The sequence below is a fragment of the Prinia subflava genome (genome assembly GCF_021018805.1).
Source record: "Prinia subflava isolate CZ2003 ecotype Zambia chromosome W unlocalized genomic scaffold, Cam_Psub_1.2 scaffold_54_NEW, whole genome shotgun sequence".
Classification (NCBI taxonomy): domain Eukaryota; kingdom Metazoa; phylum Chordata; class Aves; order Passeriformes; family Cisticolidae; genus Prinia; species Prinia subflava.
In genome coordinates this window covers 309,158-324,567 of record NW_026960619.1, presented here as the reverse complement: position 1 = coordinate 324,567, position 15,410 = coordinate 309,158, and the positions used below count along the sequence as shown (strand labels likewise).

The 15,410-nt window shown below is 46.4% G+C and overlaps 1 protein-coding gene across 13 annotated transcripts in view; it reads left to right on the top strand.

Annotated features, from left to right (window-relative positions):
• Positions 1 to 15,410, top strand: part of LOC134565281 (muscleblind-like protein 3) — a 124,142-nt gene that overhangs the window by 50,609 nt on the left and 58,123 nt on the right. For 3 of the 13 annotated variants that reach the window (XR_010083853.1, XR_010083852.1, XM_063424794.1), the window contains exon 1: positions 4,743 to 4,760. The exons of the other annotated variants lie outside the window; for them this stretch is intronic. The gene's annotated coding sequence lies outside the window, so the exon portion shown is untranslated. Of the gene's footprint in view, positions 1 to 4,742; positions 4,761 to 15,410 lie in introns of those variants that run through there. 13 annotated transcript variants of the gene reach the window in all.

The following is a 15,410-nucleotide window of genomic DNA, read 5'->3' as shown; positions in this document are numbered from 1 at the left end:
CTTCCTTATCAGCTAAATTGTTTCCCCTCATTCTAAATTGAAGCCCTGACTGATGTCCCTTTACAGGAACCACTGCGGTAGCCTCTGGTCCCCTCACAGCTTCCAAAATTTGTTTTACTAATTCCTGATGCATCAACCCCTTTCCCTTGGTACTAATCAACCCAGGTTCTTCGGAAATCTTCCCAAAAGTGTGGAGTTCTTCACGCTGCTGTGGTAATCCGAAGGAGCAGGTGCTGTTGCAGTTCTCCATTCAGCTGCCTGCAGTAGGTGTCAAGTCCTTGTCTCCACAGGCACAGCTAGAAGCTCTCTCTGGTCAACCATCAGAGGACAGAGTGGTGGGGGGTCTGTCACTGGAGTCCAGCATAGCAGATGTCAGCTCTTTTAGCCTCAGGGAAAAATTTCGAGAGTTTCCGGTTGTCTATCTCAGTCACTTGAGCTGTCTCGCTCCCATTCCATTCAGACTCCTCATAGGTTATGGTGAATCTTCAAACCAAGCCAGGGGGTGCGTCCACTCCTTCTTTGGCCAGGGCACCCTCTAATTCTCCTCTGATGCATCTAGCTTCTCATCTTGGGGTGCAGTTCCTCTAAAAAACCCTCCCAGGATTCACAGGGTCGGTTTTATTTGCATATACAAATGCATATGCATTTGTCCTGGTCACAGCAGAGGGTATCCCTGCTGGAAAGGTAGTTACAGTGGACAATGACAGGGCTATCTAGGCATGACCTGCTCCTTTTCACATTTTAATGAGGTAGTAGAATGCCACCAGGCAGCTTTCCTTCGTCTTCAAACTTGCTGGGATGTGGGGGTGTTACCTCTAGCCTAGCCGGGAGGGGGTCAGCAGCTTTCTGGGGACAGCAGCATCACCCCAGCTGTGGGGTTCTCTGCAAAAAGGGAAAACCCCCATTTTTCTAAAAGGCTGGGTGACGGCACAAATTGGGAGGGGGGGGTTGCATTCTGAGTTCTCAGAGCTCTTAATATGCTAATGGGTGCTCAGCATTTTTTTCTCTGGAAGGATGGAGCTGTCTCGCTATGGGGGCTAGGACAGGGATGGCACAGCCCCTCCTGACCGGGAAATTTGTTCATAACAGTGCCGCGTTTCCCTTTAAGTCCCTTCAGTGCCTGCAGAACTGCATACAGCTCGCAGAATTGTGGTGACCAGCCAGCACTCAGTGGTCCTGACTCAATCACTTCTCCAGATTTTCCATCCACCACTGCATACCCTTTCTTTTCCCTTCTGTCACTCTCGCAGAACCATCTACAAACTACTTCTCACCTTCTTCCAGCTCTTCATCCTCTATGTCCGGTCTTATTTTTCTCTGCAGTTCCACTACCTCCAAACAACCATAATTGCATTCCTCTGCTACTTACCCGAACAAGAACTGGGCGGGGTTTCGGATGGCTGCAGTCTGCAACTCCAACTCAGGAGACTGTATCAAAATAGCTTCATATTTCAACAACCTAGCATCCGTGAGCCACTTGTCTGATTTTTCTTGGAGGATACCCCTAACATTATGCTGGGTATATACCACCAAAGGTGCCCCCAAGGTAATCTTTTTTGCTTCCTCCACCATCAATGCCACAACCACTACTGCCTGCAGACAAGTCGGCCAGCCTCGGCTCACAGGGTCCAAAAGCCTTGACACATACCACACCGGTTTTTTAATGCCCACCCAGTCCTGCGTTAACACTCCGTGTGCTGTGTGATTGCTTGCATCTACAAACAACTGGAACTGCTTTCTTATATCAGGAAGGCTTAGAACAGGAGCACTAACCAGAGTCCCTTTCAATTCCTCAAACATTCTCTCGTCCTGCTCTGACCACTTTACTCTATCCGTGGTCAGCTTTTCATACAAAAACTTCACCTTCTCACTGTAACTTTCAATCCACTGTCTGCAATAACCCAAAAGCCCTAACAATTGTCTGACTTCCCTCTTCGATCTAGGGGGTGGTAATGAAATGATTCCTGCAATTCGATCTGAATCTAATTTCTTTTTTCCTTTCGTGAGCCAGTGTCCCAAATATTTCACCTCTGGCTCTCCAAACTGTAATTTTGACTTGGACACTTTCAATCCCTTTCTCCCTAAGAAGTTCAACAGTTCTATGCTGCTTGCCCTCACCTCTTCTTCCCTAGGTCCAGCAACTAACAAGTCATCCCCGTACTGCAAAAGCTGGGTCCCCTCCACTGGGACAAACTGACTTAGGAGTAGCGCTAAAGCTTGACCAAATAAATTTGAGGAATCAGTAAATCCTTGGGGCAAAGATGTCCAATGAAACTGTTGCTTTCTATGGGTCTCGGGATCCTCCCACTGAAATGCGAAAAAATCTCGACTGTCCTCTGACAGGGGACAAGTCCAGAACGCATCTTTCAAATCTATCACGTTATACCAAGTGTCCTCAGGGGAAATCTGATTCAGAAGGGTGTACGGATTCACTACCACCGGGAAAATAGTTTTTATCCTCTGATTCACAGCCTGCAAATCTTGTACCAACCTAAAACTCCCATCTGGCTTCTTCACGGCCAAAATCGGGGTATTATGTCTTGACATGCATGGCTCTAAAATTCCCCGCTTCACTAAATCATCCATCACGGGCTTCACCCCTTTCCTTCCTTCCATAGAAATGGGATGCTGCTTGACCCTAATGGGTTCCTTGGGCTGCTGAATCTCAATAGAAATCGGAGTCATGTCTATTCTCCCTCCTTCCCCTTGCTGGTACCACACCACAGGGTCTATCTTTTTCTCGTCCTCCTCAGTTAATCTATACAAACTCATCACTATGTTTGGACCCTCAACTACCAAATTAATTCCTAACGCAACAATCAAAGCTCTTCCTAACAAATTATAATCAGCTTCCTCTACCAATAACAAATTCTCAACACAAATTTTATTCTCTGATTCAACCTCTGCGTTTTTAAGAACAGGGACCTTGAAGGGTTCCCCCTTTGCCCCTATCACCATCACCATATCCCTACTTTTCACACACCCTTTCGGCAACTGCTGGACCATAGAGTGTCCAGCTCCCGTGTCTACTAAAAAAGAAATCTCTTCCTTGTGGGGGCCTATTCTTAATTTTATCTTAGGCTCATCAGATGGTCATGACCCCAGGAAAAAGAGCCCAAGACTTCCTCATGCGTCTAACTTAAAGACCTGCTCATCCTTAATCCTTTTTGGACATTCCCTTTTGAAATGTTCCTTACCATCACAGTAATACCACTTTTTTGGTTCTTTGGATTTTCCCGGCTCCTTTTTCCCTTGAGGCGAGCGCCCTCTCCTGGTTCCGCTCGTCCCTCCTTTCCCAGAGTTGGAGGATAACTTCTTCCTCTGCATTTCCCTGACAGCTGCTACCAACACTCCTGCCTGCGCCTTTTGCTGTTCCCTTCTCATATACACTTTCTGCGCTTCCCTCAACAATTCCTGCAGTCCCTTGGCCTGCCCGTCCTCTGTCCTCTCCAATTTCCTTCTAATATCTTCCCATGACCTCGCCACGAATTGGGTTTTCAAAAGCACCTCTCCCACCGGAGAATTGGGATCGGTTCCAGAATGCATCTGGAGACTGTTTCGGAGTCAGTCCAACCACTCCAAAGGAGTCTCATCCTTTCCTTGACATTCATTAAAAGCTTTACTAATATTTTGGCCCTTGGGCACTGCCTGCCTTATACCTTGAATCACCAGATTCCTCAAATCTATCATGCTTTTCCGATCATCATTCGACTGCGCCTTCCATCCTGGATTCTGACTGGGCCATTTTACATTGCCAGGTGAACCTTGGGGGTTCCTACGTTCCCATTCCTTCATTCCGGCTTGCCTGATCAACTTCCTCTCCTCATGGTTAAACAAAGATCTTAAAATTGCTGTCATATCTTCATAGGTATAAATGCTTGTCCCCAAAAACTCATCGAGCTGCTCCGCCACCCCGATCGGATCATCCATCAACCTTTCCCATATCTTTCTTAAATGCTCTCACATCCGAGGTATTAATAGGAACATTTACATATGCAATAACACCCGGAGCGGTCCCTTAAGGGGAGTAATCTGTGCTCATCCTCTTCATTTTCACTCTCCTCTTCACTAGTTTTTCTCTCTTTCTGCCTAGTTCTCCTGACTGGGGGAGTGGCCGCCAGACATGATGCGCTCTGGCTGGGGCCAGAAAGGGGAGCCCCTCCATGTTCAGAGGAGGATTCCTCGGAAACAGGGGAAGTCTGGGGGTGTGGAGGGGGTGCCTGCAGTATTTAAAATTCTGTTTGTGGGGCCCTGTCCTCAAGCGGTGGCGCAGAAGCCACCACAGGAGGTGCCTGAGCAGACAATGGCTGAGGAGCCGCTGCTCCCGCTTGCGCCAGGGAAGGGACAGGGGCTGGGGCAGGCGAGGGTAAGTGTGCTGCATAGGGAGGGGGAAGGTAATCTAGAGGTTCCCATTCCTCTTTTCCTGCAGCCCTTACAGGGTACAACCAAACTCGCGCCCGCTCCCATAACAGGGCATAATCATACTCTTCAACTTCCCTCTTGTCCTTGCTCTTCACGTAATCACTCAGAGCCTGACAAGTCCACTGCTCGAATGTGCCAAACACCGGCCAAATTACATGCTCTCTAATCTCCTTTCCTCCCCAGACCTCCATACAAAAGTGTACCATCTTTTCCTTAGACTTTCTCCTCCTCATTGGACACTCGTGCCAAGTCTCCAGCATCCATCCCAATGGGCTTCCCCACAGGATTTCAGGGACACTAGTCATTCCTCCCACGGAATTCCCTTGACTCTTGCTCAGGTAGGATCCCATCTTCCCTGCTTCACGTCCTCCCGACCCTGAATATAACACCGTTATACTGAGTACTTTTCCAAGCCTCGGCTCGGTACCACCAAGTTACTAACCCATGGGGGACTGTCCCGCGAGTGTTCACCTGGCAGTGGGCTCTCAGTTCCCTTAAGGTGGATCTTCCCTGGTCCCGGCTAGAAGGGCTTACCAGTCCTTAACTCCTAAGGACGTACCCTTTCCCTCCTAGCCCCTGGCGACTGACCTGTTCCCCCGTCCCACCAAGGTTCGGGGTAACACAGAAAAAGACGACACTCGCTTCCTATGCGGCCGACCGTGTCTCTTGCGGGAGCAATGGAACTGCGGCTTTAGAATCCCCACTCGCTTCGTGATAAATCACGTCTTACTCGCACACACTCGGTTGCCCCCCCACTCAACCATGCAATACTCACAGCCTCCTGTTTTTGCATGGATTCTTCATGCACAAGGATTTTTACAAGTGAAAAAAAATACTGCGGTCCCGGAGGCCTTTCCCTGGGTCTCCCCTGAGTTCCTGAGAACCCTCCCTGGCTAGCTAGCCCTTTTATCTCAACCCCTTTTGATTGCGGTTAAAAATTTGGTTGGTTCATCTTGGCCAGTTCGATTTTACAAACTCTCCCTGCTCTGCCGGGCCGCAAAAACAGTGGGGTGCCTCCCGGCCAAAACAGGGGGCTGCCGGTCCAAAAACTGGCCTTACGTTGGGTGCCAAATTGTTATAAATGGTCAGCCAATTTTCCAAATTAATAAAGGAATTTTTATTAATTTAAGAAAATATTGAACAAAATTTAAGCAAACCAGCAATCAAAAGGACAATTCCGATAGACCCGGGATCGGCACTGGGTGAACCTCCATCACAGCCCACAGCCTCTGTCGCACTGTGACACACCCCCCCCCCTTCACGAATTCCGCCCAATCTTAGGTCCCCTTGAATAGACTTTATTTCCCCCGAGGTCCTCCCAATTCCGCTGAATCGTCCATTGAACAGCCGTTTCATGAAGTCATTTTGGGTTTTTTTTACTCAGTCCTTCTCTCCATTGAATAGGCTCTTCAGAGGATCCTTTGATGTGCTTGGCAAGATAACAGTCCTTGTTATCAGAAAGGGCTGCGCTCCCTACTTAATAGCTGTACTTGGCTTCATTCTCTCCACCCAGCTACACCTTTGTCCTTTCTGGAAAGCAACTTTTACAAGCCTGGGCCTGCCCGTTTCCAGTGCAAACCCCTGCTTATAGGTTAAATGTATTTTATACGCATATTCTTAACAAAATATAACCTAAAAACATGAATTATCCCCGGTCATCTATAACGTACACCAAAACATGAATTATTCGACAGTATTTATTACAAATAGTTCCTTGCAAAAAGCTGTGATTTGAATTAGATGCCAAGAGAGCTCTCACTCTACTTGTGAATCCCTCCTTGTTATTCTGGAAGCAGTGTTCTCTGAATTAATTTGTGTGAATGACAGGAGAGGCTGCACTGCTTGATTGCAGGGCAATCCAGAGGCATAAGAGCTGGCTATGTTGGCCCATCCTGCTTCCAGAAGTGACCACGAGGGCTGCTGGTCAGTGGCCAGTGCTCTTTGGTACCTCCTAGGCAGGTCCTGTGGCACCTCAGAGATGTTCTGAGCAAAGGAGAGCAATGTCATGTCATCCCTGTAAACTCAGGTGGCCTCTGGGTTCGTTCGTTGCTTCTCTCCCAGGATCTGTGTGCACTGTCCCATACAGAGCCAGTGCTTTTTGCAAGGATTGCAACATGGTTTGCTGGATCATGGCAATTCCTACTGTTATAAATGCCAATCCACAAGTCCAGTTAAAATGTAATTTAGTTTATTAAAAGATCAAATTACAGTATTTTGGTAAAAACCCCCAGCAGAGTTACATTGACGATATACCCGGGATTGTCAACGGGTGAACTGGGATGCAGTATCTGACACACTGCTGCCACCCCTAAAGTTCACAAATTTGCCTTGTTCGGGGCTCAGGTTTTATACACTTTATTTTGCCTCTGGCACAAGATTTCCCCACAGTCTCTCTGTTCCCGGGACCAGTTATTCGAATTCATAGTCGTCGTTGGTCTGTTGAAAAGATTTTCCTCTGGTAGTGCGAGGTGCCAATTTCGGGCTTCCCGTGGGTGAATGGAAACTGAAGTTTATGAATGGAAGGGCGTTCTTCTCTGGGGATCTGGGCGATGATGGTGCTCTGATGGCTCTGCTGTCCACAGGAGGAAGGACTGATTGCTTATCTTAATGTGTCTTCCTTTCTGATGCCAACGAAGGAGCCAGGATTTCCTGACAATTCTTTGTCTTTTTCTGAATGGTAATTCTAGCGTGGTGCCTGCCTCAGGATCAGTGAATTCTGAGGTGCGCTGTAACTAAGGTTACATTTTCATATAACATATTTACAGTGGTTACTTATGGTTTTTAACATACCATAACCCATAAGAACACAAATTAAAATTCCATGTTTTTTAAACTACAAAGGTTTGTTTTGACACTTTGGTGGGCTGCTCATCAAGTCATTAACTTTCCTATTCAGGCTGGATCAGGAATGTTATAAATGCTAATACAATAGTCTAATTAAAATTATAATTTTTGGTTTATTAAAAAGGATTGAATTACAGAATTTCGACAAAACCACCCACAGTGGAGATACTTGACGATTTACCCAGGAATCGTCAACGGTGAACTGGGACGCAGTATCTGGCCAACTGCCGTCCCCCCTGAGTTCACAGATTTGCCTTGTTCGAGGCTTAGTTTTTATACACTTTATCCCGCCTCTAGCAAAAATTTCCTCATAGTCCTTTTGTTTCCAAGCTAGTTATTCAAATTCATAGTTGTCTCTGGCTTAGCTGAAAAGAGTTTCTTCTCTGCTGTGAGGTGTCAATTTCTGGTTTCCCATGAGTGTATTGACGCCCAGATTAATGAATGGTAAAAGTTCATCTCCGGAGGTGTGGATGATGATGTTCCTCTAATGATGCTCGGATGAGGGTGTTGTCTGAAGATAAGGGCCTGATGATTCTGCCATCCAGGGAGGAGAAGACTGATAGCTTATCTTGATGTGTCCTTTCCTGATGCCAAGGAGGCGGCCGGTTTTCCCGTAAATCCTTTGTCTCCTTGTTAAATTCCAGGATGGTGCCTGCTTTTTGTCTTAGCAAATTTTCAAGGCAGACTGAAACTTATATTCTCATATAACATATATACAGTGATTTTCATAATTTTAATATGTTATAACCCATAAGAACATGAATTAACATCCCATATTTTTCACAAGGAGGGCAGGATATGAGCTTGTCTGACTCTTAGTTCCTGGCCAGCAAGTCATTGGTTGTGTTTTCAGTTTCTAATGCCAGGAAGGAAAAAAAAAAAGCATCATATTCGGTCACTAATGGAGCGGAGAGCTGAGAGATGGGGCATTAGAAGATGGTGACATACTATATAAAAATGTTAAGGTAATGCACATCAGGTGTTCACAAAGGCTTTGATTTATACTGCTCACAGTTTGGTTATCTGCACTGAGGACTTGTCTAAAATTTACAAACACAGCTTTGTGAGGTGTGGGCTGGGTTTTTTTTTTGCTGTTTAGGGGTTTTAAAATTTTCTTTATGAACATTAATGTGAATTGAAGCTTCAAAGAGCATTTTGAGATGGAAAATAGTGGGCTGAAAAATTTCAGTAATGTGAATTTTGACTTTAGGAGGTCTAATGGGAAAAACATTGTTAAACTATTGCATGTTTCAAAGCAGTACTCTATAAGAAGGTGAGAAGATTTCTGTAAATAGGCATAAAAAGAAGTTAAAAGTAGTTTTGTGTAAATTGTCTGTTTTCTAAAAGAAGTGTTATTCTCTGGTAATAATATTCAAAATCCCACAGCAATCTAAAATGTTCACACTGCTTGGGCAATGGATGTACTATATGATCTTGAAACTGATGTGCCTGAGGCTGTTCCTCACAGTTTTTATGCTAATTTGTACCTGGTTTGTGCTGACTTGACTAGAATTATTTCTCACTTACTGGTTGGCAATTAAATCTATTTTTTTCAAATTTAAATAAACTCCAAATTAGGAAACAACTAAAAACACCCACTAAACTTTAGCATATGGTTACACTTTTAGAGAAGAAGAAAGCAAACAAAGCCATAGTGATGTTTTTGGAGACGTTCCGATTCCATGTCTCAGCTCAGTGTAATGGAGATATAAATATTCCACAAGAACTGTGTTGAGCCAAGTCACCTGTGTGACAAACATCCACATTTCTTTGGTCATTAAGCCACTTACCTGTGTGGCAACAGTAGATTTTCAGCAGCTTTCTGTCCGCTCTGGATGCTTGTGTGTCTTATGACATAAGTGCTTTTTGTAACTACCAAATCAAACAACTTAAAGTGGGGGAAAATGTATTTAGATTTAATATTATTTATAAAAACTGTTAATACTGTATTTCTCTGGTAATTTCTGTATTTCTCTTTGTATTTCTCTCTGAAGTAAATTGGTATTTCAAGGAGGAGAGCTTGTGGGGGGAAAAATAATTTAGGCCTGATCCCTTCTTGTCTATAGGTTACAACAAGCTCCATATTATCACAGCTTAATTTTATTGGCACACATGCTGTCTGTACTCTCTGTAGTGTCTTCAGAAGTTTTTGGCACATCTGTGGGATGGAGAGCACTGATGGAAAAGCTTACCTGGCACTGCCTGTGGCTGAGCATCTCCCAGGCCTGCCCCAGTGTCTGGACTGTAGATGCTCTATGTGGGATTAAGGCTGGTTACTTGAAGATATGTGACATCCCTAGGCATGTTCAGCTTTCCAGGGAAAGGGTACACCTTGTTTCTTTAATCTGTCTAGCTGATCTTTCTGTGCGACAGGGGTCTGTGCACAGCATGTTTGGTTTGTTTAGTGTTATCCAATGGTTTCTCTGATGGTCCAGTAGTCTCATTTCATTTATCTGTGACTTTTTGACAGCTGAACCGTGGCAGATGAGCACTGGTGGGTTTTTCAGTCATGGTTTAGAAGGTTGCTGCTCTGAGCTGTCCCCTTGCTTCTCTGTTGCAGGTTGCTGCCACTGTGGCAGTGTTAGCGGGAGGACAGAGCGCCTTAGGCACTGAATACAAAGTCCCGCAGCTGGAATTCCTTTGGTCCTGGCTCTCTTCATAGCTGCTGGGTGGTGAACTTGTGTAAATGGAAACAGGCTGGTGTTACCTGGTGACTGTGCTGCAGGGACAGCAATAGACAGGGAGATGCAGGAAGGTCTTATTCATTGCCAGCCGTTTGCAAAGGTGTAATGCAGAGTCCTTGACAGGAATTCTTGTCTGTGCTCTAAAGCAAGGTGGTGATCTTTGAGGTGTGTTATGGAGAGCAAAGAGGTTGGCCTTGTCCTTATCTCAACTGGGTCTTTCTGTAGCTGAGCAGCCTCAGTAGGGAACAATGCCTTTACATTTACAAGGATATGTGCTTTATGAAACATGGTGTTGTGCATGGTAACATGGCAAGAAAGGTGAGATATTTGTAGGTTTCTTGGTGCATAGTCTAGTTCTGGTGCTACCCTGGAGGGATGCTCTCTTCTCAGCTCATTGCTCATATTCTTGCAGAGGGTGGATATTTGGTAACTGGGTATTTGCTGTGCAGCAGATAGAGAGCACCATCTGTGCCCCAGAACTCCTGACCCCACATTTCTCCTGAGGGCTTGCCCACGCAGGAGCAGATGCCTTTGCTGTTGCCTGTGTGTGAGTGCCAGTCTCATGCGTGGTGTCTCTGGGACAGGTTCAAGAGGCTGGCAGAGGTGTAGGCACAGGCTGGCATGTTGGGAGGCACTCCCAGTGCAAGGGGCAAGGACAGGAATACCATCCTTGTCTGTCTTCTTGCAGCTGATTTATTGATTACAGCTTTTCTGTGGGGCTCAGACTTGTGTGCTTTTCCCCTTGTACGTGTTGGAAAGCAGAGCTGTGCCTACAAACTGGTCCTGAGACCACACTTTGGAGACCAGCCTCTTCAGGGAGATGGGCAAAGCAAATTCAGCAGTGGGGTTTTGCTGCCAGCATTGTCTCTCATTTACTTCACCAGCCAGCCCTGGCAATGCAGGGCCTCTGCCTGCAGCTCATGTTGCCTTGTTCTTCTCCCTGTGGTGTGAGCCACCATCCTCAAAGGGTGAAGCCAGTAGCTTTTACATTATTAATATTAGCCAAGAGTAACCTTGGGTTTCTGGTCAGGAAGATGATGGTAAAGTGCTGACTGCTGCTCACACTTGCCTAAAAAACAGGAGAGAAATTATTTTGGGATGTTGACTCTAAACCCTTCTGAGCTTCTGTGTGTGCTTAAGCAGATACATTTTGAAACCTTTTATGGGCATATTGCAATATTCCGTTAGCCGTGGCATGCCACCACCTGCTCCTGAAGCTTGCTTTCCCATTTGAAGGGCAAAGCCCTCCAGACCAAGGTTCTGATTCTGCAAAATACTTAAACCTGATTTTGAATGCTGTAGAGTTCTTGCAGGCAGCAAAGAGCTCATTGTGCTGGACTGAGCTGTTGCATCAAGTTCAGAGTGTGGGAAGTGGTCTTCTCAGCCACTCTCTAAAGGAGGAGAGCTGCCTGCAGTCATTTGCTCTGCCACCTTTGGCTTTTGGGAGTTTCTTTGCATGCACACCTTGAGTTTGCAGTCTTGACAAGCCTGCTGGGATCTGCAAGTACAAACTCCATGCCTGTGATCCAGCACAACTGCAGGGGGATGCTTTGTGAGCCCTAGGGTCTTCCTCTGCACAGGGAGGAGGGAGATGAGGTGCTGGGCCCAGATAGCAAGTGGCTGTGCTCACATTTACTCCTGCCTGCTGTGAGTCAGAAGTTGGCCAAGGGAGCACAAAAGGGGTAATGTGTGCGTACAGTGAGCTCTGGCACCTCAAATAGTGCCATGTTGCAAAATGTGGCACTGCCAAATTCTTCTAGGGAAGTTGCAAGCATTATGTCTTCCAGCCCTGATGTGTAGCAGTTGCTAACACTGGGATTGAAATAGATGCACCAAACCTACAAGTGTCTATGCCTGGACAGAGTCTGAGGCAAAGAGGATGTTTCACTGTGATGTCCTGTCTTGCTGCAGTGTCAGTGAAGCTACCTGGGGACTTCTCATGCTCCTGATTGTATTAGGCCAGCAAAATGAGCTGGAGGGAAGGTGGTGAAAGATGCCTGAATAAGCATGTGGAGTTGGTGGATTTCTTCAGTGGCATAGCATCAGTTTGATGTAATCCCTTAGCTGACAATAGCTTTCTGCCACTTGGTTCACCCTTCTGAAGGAGGGTACAGTAACATGCTTTTATGTAATTGAGCTGTTTGGAAGCTTTAAAACAAGTATAAACAAGATGTGCCAGGCTTTTTGGAGAGCCTACTGCCTGACATCTCTCACAGAGCATTTCAGTAAGTGGTTAGATTTTCAAGTGAGGAGCTGAGCTTTTTGAAATTCTGCCCCTATAAATATTGTTTTGCCGGTATTAAAATAAATGCTTTGAAGACCTTAGGTGAATTTTGCCCAATACAGGCACAGTTTTACTTCTGACTTATTAATACTGTTTTATTCCTGTTCATAAAACAGCAGGGACCCAGGCACTGACCCCCTTCCTCACCCCATATAGTCTTTGTGCCATGTCTGATGATAGTCTTGATTAGAGGAAAGGCCAAGGATTTGGAAAACCACTTTTCAGAGCCTTGTGGTGATGCAAACTGCTTCAAAGTGTTGTAGTGTTGGTCTCTGTGCCTAATTGCACTTTTTGACCTCACAGGAGCAGTGCAAAAAAATGTCTTTGAAGGCTGGAGTGTAGCTGAGCTGCTGTACTAGCAAGATTCTGGGTGTTTTAGACAGGTGTCCTAACTGAGTAAGCATTTCAAACCCTGGCTCCTCCTAAAGGAATAGCTATCAAACTTGCTTAATTCTGTAAGCTTACCTGCCTGTTAGGAAAGCCCCCTGTTCTGTAATGGCAGTGAAAATATTCAGCTTAACCATAGCTAATGTGTTAGGATAGTAAAATCTTTCTGCTGTCCACACAGTAGAAAGTACATGGCACAAAGGTAATGATGATATCTCGGGAGCCCTGAGTTTTGCATCTGGCTCTGAATGTCTGGTTAGCGTTTGGCCTTGGTTTAGGATTTCAGTGACATGGTTACTTGATGTCCCCACTGCCAGAGGAGCCGAATGCTGGAGTGAGGGATTATTAACCACTAACTGTGTTTTTACCTCCTCTGTCTGAAGCCAGCACCTGAGAATGGCTTGGTGCTGTTCTTTGCATGCCTCAGCTCCAAGCTGGAAAGCTGAGACCTGGAGGTGTCTTTCTGCAACATTTAGCTTAAAGCTGTGAGGAAGAAGCATATTCCTGAGAGGGCATGATTGGCTTGCTGGGACATGAGCATACTCAAATCAAGCAATTCCCCAAGTTTGTAGTGAAATGTTACGGCAGATGGCCTGCTTACAATGCGGGATATTATTAGAACCATGATCAGTGCTAATAAGGTCATTGGCAGTGGTGGAGGAAGAGGTCAGTGTCTGACCTTGTTTGGAAGGTGGCAGCCTGTGCTCTGGGAAGGAGCTTTCCTCTTGCAGCAGTGAAATGTGAATGTTTAAAACAAGCTACTTTGTGTATTAGTCTGGCTGCACATTGAAGAGAAAGACCCACCACCCAGTCCAGCATAACTGCTGCAGGCGTGCTGCTGGCCCCCACCCCTTGCTAAGTGCACAGAGCACCATTAACAAGTGAGGCAAATTCTGGGAATGGGAACCAGGAGCAGTTTAGCTAGTACTCCAGCATGAATATGGTATCACAGTGCATTGCCCAGTTGACTGGTGAGTGGTCTCCAAGTTTTATCTTGCCTCTGACCATACTCTGCATTAACACAGCACTAACTTTCAGCTGTTCTCCTATACTGGTGTCAGAAAAAGACCCCAAACAACCACTACAGATAGGAGTGTTGGAATCTAGTTGAGTTGCATGAGTGATGTCCACATCTCTGCCCAGCAGTACCCACACCAGGTTCTGATGGGGATTTAAGCCAATAGCCTGAAACATGGTGCTTTAACTCTGTCTCATTACTACTTCTTTGCCTTATGAACTCTGAGTGCTGTGATCAGCTCTGGGTGCATAGTGAGAGGAGATAACTCTTAAACAGAGGGGCATTTGAGAAAGTGTGGAGTATCTATCTGGGGGTTCAAAGGTGTCCAGGGCAGCACCAACATGGTGGAGTTGCAGCCCGTGTGCCTGAGACTGTGGCTATCATGACAGTGCTTCGCTAAGTCCCTGTTATCCACAGGGACATGGCTGGTGCTGGGAACAGTCACACAGAGATTAGGTCCTTAAAGAGCCCTGCTTCAACTGAGCAGAGTCCGAATACAAAACCTCAGCGTGTATGCCCCAATGGTATTGGCCGATCCCACTGATCTACGTTTCTTCCTCTTGCTGTCCATTCCTAAAGGATCAGAGCATGGGTAAGGCTTGCAGCCATTATGTGCTCTTGATCCCAAATGGTTGGTTTGTGCAGTGTTGTGCTGCGTGCAGTGCTTGGGCTCTGCTCCCAGAGTCCCATCCACGTGATGCTGCAGATAGCAAACCCAGGATGAGTTTGCCAGGAGAAAGCTAGAGCATCATGGGGTTGGACATTTCATCCCATGCAGTAGCACTTTAGTGCTCAGGGTTGTGGGGAATTGAAAGCCAGACATATAGATGAGCCTTTAAGGAGAGCTTGGAAGGTCATCCAGGCATGGCAGAGATGATGGTGTTTTAGGTCAGCTGTAGGAAGGAAAGCTCTTTCCTCCCTGTGAGGGAATCATTTCATAAACCAGCAGACTTTCAAGACAGAGAGTTGTCTTTGGAGGGAATGTTGCTCCTTCCCAAACTTTGTAGGGGAAGGTGTTAAAAGAGGCTCCTGCTTATGCAGAAACCCTCCCAAATCTTGCTCTGATGGTGCAAGACTTGAAGCCTTATTCTAATGCCCTGTTTCTTCTTTCTGCTCTGTTTCCTCCTCCCCTCTGGGCCTATTTGTCTCTAAGTCCTAGTGCAGCTCCCCTGTCTTCTTTGTCCTTGCTGTAGTGTCTGCAGGGACTGTACAAGGCAACCTGAGAAGTCTCTTGCTCTCCTCTCCTGTTGCTTCAGCAGTCATTTTTATTTCTCAGTGCATCTGGTGCCCTTGCAGATGAAAATGTAATCACGGTTGACTCCCTGCTGTGTCAGTTCTGTTGCCTGTAAAACCTCGGTGATGTGCTGCAGGGTGGGAGCTGGAACAAGGCAGGCAGGCTGAGTCACTCTGAGGCTTGAAACTGGAAAGCCATCAGGGTTGATAAAAGCAAGACAGGGATGTCTGAAACATTCTCTGAGCTGTGAGGGATGACCTCGAGGGAAGGAGGTGGGGGTAACTCTGGGGAGGAGTGGTGCAGCTCCCCAAGTCACTTTCCTATAGGACTGGGGAGCTTGGGGATGTGGCAGGGGACCCTGGCCACCCATCACTGCCAGCTCTGTCGGCATCTGCTGGCTGGCATGTCAAGGAAGGGTGCAGATTGCCCCGCACAGCCCACATCACTCCTGTCACCAGAGCCCACTCAAACTGCTCTGTACCATCCTTGGGAGAGTTGGTGGCAGGGAGAGGGAAATCACTTGGGGGCTGGGAGACA